This window comes from Tamandua tetradactyla, chromosome 4 (genome assembly GCF_023851605.1).
Source record: "Tamandua tetradactyla isolate mTamTet1 chromosome 4, mTamTet1.pri, whole genome shotgun sequence".
In the NCBI taxonomy this organism is placed as follows: Eukaryota; Metazoa; Chordata; class Mammalia; order Pilosa; family Myrmecophagidae; genus Tamandua; species Tamandua tetradactyla.
This window is the reverse complement of record NC_135330.1, coordinates 49,481,834-49,485,612: the sequence shown is the minus strand read 5'-3', so window position 1 is coordinate 49,485,612 and position 3,779 is coordinate 49,481,834. Positions and strand designations below refer to the sequence as shown.

Here is a 3,779-nt window from a genome sequence, read left to right as displayed (position 1 = left end):
AAGGGGGAAAAACACTTGATAATCTCAACTGACAAAGAAAAGGAATTTGACAAAATCCAACATCCTTTATCAATTAAAAAAACCACTTTGAAAGATAGGAATAGAAAGAAACGTTCACAACATAATAAAAGGCATATATGAAATCCCACAGGTATCATTGTACTCAATAGTGAAAGACGAAAAGCTTTCCCTCTATGGTCTGGAACCAAAAGCACAGATACTCACTGTCACCACCATTATTCAACATTGTCATGCAGTCCTTATCAAAATTCCAATGACCTTCTTTTCAGAAATAGATAAGCCAATCATTGAATTTATCTGGAGAAGTATATGGAAGCCCCCAAATAGCTCAAACCATCTTTAAAAAGTTGGAGGACTCACAGTAATCAAAACAGCATGGTACTCCCCTCAGATGCTTGTTCCAGTTTCCATGAAGCTGATACTCCCTGAGTCGGTGCCTGTCATCTCAATATCCTGCTTCTTGTGACTGACGTGGTGAAGATGGCCTCAGGAGTGCAAGTTACTGATGAAGTATGTTGCATTTTTTTTGACATGAAGTTTGGAAGTGCTCTCCACCAGGAGAAATCAAGAAAAGAAAGAAGACTGTCATTTTTTTGTCTCAGTGCAGACAAAAAGTGCATCATTGTAGAAGACAAATCTTGGTTGGAGATATAGGGCTGACCATAACCGATCCTTTCAAGCATTTTGCGGGAATGCTTCCTGAAAAAGATTGTCACTATGCTTTGTATGATGCAAGCTTTAAAACCAAGAAATCCAGAAAAAAGGATTGACTTTTTGTGTGTGTGGACACCAGAATTAGCACCTCTGAAAAGCAAAATGTTCTACCCGAGCTCCAAGGATGTAATCAAAAAGAAATTTCAAGGCATAAAACTTGAATTTCAAGCAATGGGTCAGAAGACTTCAGCGGGCTTGTATTCCTGAAAAGCTAGGTAGATCCTTAATTGTAGCTTTTGAAGGATGCCCTGTGTAGATCATCATTCAGTGCCACAAATCAAAAACTTCCATGTTTAATGTTATCCTCTTGCTAAATAAGTAAAGCAAATAAATACTTAGGCCAGGGTCTCACTGAAGGAAGAGCTGTCTTGTCATCTTCTTGAGCAACTAAATATTTTATAAACATGGGCAAATGGCCCTAAATAAATATAAAGTACAGTATCAGTGTGAAATGAAATTCTTATTGGCCAAATGCCTGTTTTAATGAGTTGGCTTGTAAAGATTATTGTTGAGCTTAGGATTTTTAATGATGCGGTTCATAAAACAGTACAAGGCTATATGAAGAGAATTATTCTATCTTTAATTGTGGCAGCTCCTTTGTCTATTTGCCTTGGAGAATTGGCCATAATCTGATTATAATCTTGGCCAAATTCTTTATTTTCCCTTGAGTTTAAGTAATGGAAAAGAATGTTCCTCACCACATATAATAATACTAATACACTAATTACAGTAAGATTGAGTCAGGCAGTTTCACTTCTACCCAGTGGAGACTGCCTCAAAATAGCCTACACTCACAGTAAATGCTGATCTTGCCAAGCCTTCACATTTAAGGCCAACTGATTTTTGACAAGGGAGCAAAGACCACTCAATTGGGAACAAACAGCTTCTTCAACAAATGGCTCTGGGAAAATTTGATCTTCAATTGCTAAAAAAAAAAAAAAAAGGAAGAAGACCCCTACCCCTCACACCCTCTAGGGGTCTCAATTCAAAATGGACTAAAGACCCAAATATAAAAGGCAGAATATCAAACTCCTAGGAGAAAATTTAGGAATCCTTTCTTTTTAAGGATGGCAAATTCTTTTTATTTAGATGCATACACAACATTGCCAAAATGCTAGCAAAACTGATCAAAAATACAAAAAGATCAGGAGAAGAAAGACAAAAATAAACAGTATCTCAACAGCATCAAAGTATATAAAAATAATATAGGGATTTCAGGAAGATTTTGTTCAGTAGTTCTTAAGTTTCACAATAATAAAAGTCACAGAAAAAAAATAACTGTCTAAACTGACTCTATACATAATGGAAATATAATATTTAGCAACATGAAATCAAAAGTATTAAATTAGCATTCATAAATTCCCCACAGAGAAAGAAACAAACTAAAATTGCTTCATACTGGCTTTTATTGGGGGGTTGGGGGGGACATGGTCCAAGAATCAATCCCAGGTGTCCACATGGAAGGGATGCATTCTACCACTGAACCACCATGCACCCTGTTTCACATGATGCTTTTTTTTTTTAGGTATTTACTTATCTTTTTTTATTGTATAGTATAATATATACAAAGGAAAGAAATAAAAAAGCAATACTTTTCAACAAGTGGTTACAGGACAGATCCCAGAGTTTGTTACGGGCTACCATATGATTTTCTCATATATTTCCTTCTAGCTGCTCCAGAATACAGGAGGCTGGAGAGCTTAAATATATTTTTATCATCACAGTCGACTTTTTTTCCTTCTTTTTTTGTGTGAAAATAACATATACACAAAAAAGTTATAAATTTCAAAGCACAGCACCCCAATTAGTTGAAGAACATATTTCAGAGTTTGACATGGGTTACAATTTCACAATTTTAGGTTTTTACTTCTAGCTATTCTAAAATACTAGAGACACAAAGAGATATCAATTTAATGATTCAGCATTCATTTGTTAAATCCTATCTTCTCTGTATAACTCCACCATCACCTTTGATCTTTCCATATCTCTCTTTAGGGGTATTTGGGTCATGGTGATTCTAAATTTTTTATATTGAAAGGGTCTGTCACTAATATGGGGTAGGAAGATGGAACTATCTGATGTTCTGGAGAGGTTGGGCTAGGTTTCTGGATTTATCTGGACCAGGGACCCATCTGGAGGTTACAGGTTTCTGGAAAGTTACTCTAGTACATGGGACTCTTGTAGAATCTTATATATTGCCTTTAGGATTGGCTGGAATCCATTCTCAATTTTAGATAATTTCATTGTTCCCAAGAGAAAGAAAACCAATAAACATACCCTCGCCAAATAGGAAATCTAAACCTCCTCTTTTGTCCCTCCCCCCATTATTTACCTCTGCTGTTGCTTTGGTGGTGCTGATGGTTACCTTTTGAACATAGCTCATAGCATGTAGGGATCCTTTTTAAGACCTTGTGTTAGGCAATGGTTTCTTAGACTTTACATCTAAAGCACAACAACTGAAGCAAAAGTAGGCAAATGGGACCTCATCAAAAATAAAAACTTCTGTACCTCAAAGGTCTTTATCATTAGAGCAGAATGACAACTTACACAATGGGAGAAAATATTTGGAAATCACATATTTGATAAAAGACTAATATCCAGAGTATATAAAGAAATCCTTTATCTTAACATAAACAACCCAGTTTTAAAATTGGCAAGAGTCACGGACAGCTCTTCAAAGACATACAAATGGCCAGAAAAAAAGACACTCATCATCAGCTCTCAGAGAAATGTAAACCAAAACCACTTGAGATACCATTTCACACCCATTATAGTAGCTGTTATTTAAAAAAAAATTAAAAGAAATAGCAAGTGGGACTTCCGGAGAAGATGGCGCCTTAGTAAGACGCGCGGGTCTTAGTTCCTCCTCCAGAAAAGCAACTAAAGAAACAGAAACAATATGAAACAGCTCCCGGAGTCACGAAAGAGACCAAAAAGACAGCGTACCCCATTCTGAAACGGCTGAACGGGCAGGGAGAATCTGCTGCGGTGAGATACCCAAGGGGCGCACGTTTTCCCGGCCGGGGCGGCTGGCGACTGGGGTC

The 3,779-nt window shown here is 36.9% G+C and overlaps 1 pseudogene; it reads left to right on the top strand.

Moving 5' to 3' along the window:
* The first annotated feature begins 501 nt into the window (after positions 1 to 501).
* Positions 502 to 991, top strand: LOC143678944 (destrin pseudogene; annotated as a pseudogene).
* Positions 992 to 3,779: the final 2,788 nt, after the last annotated feature.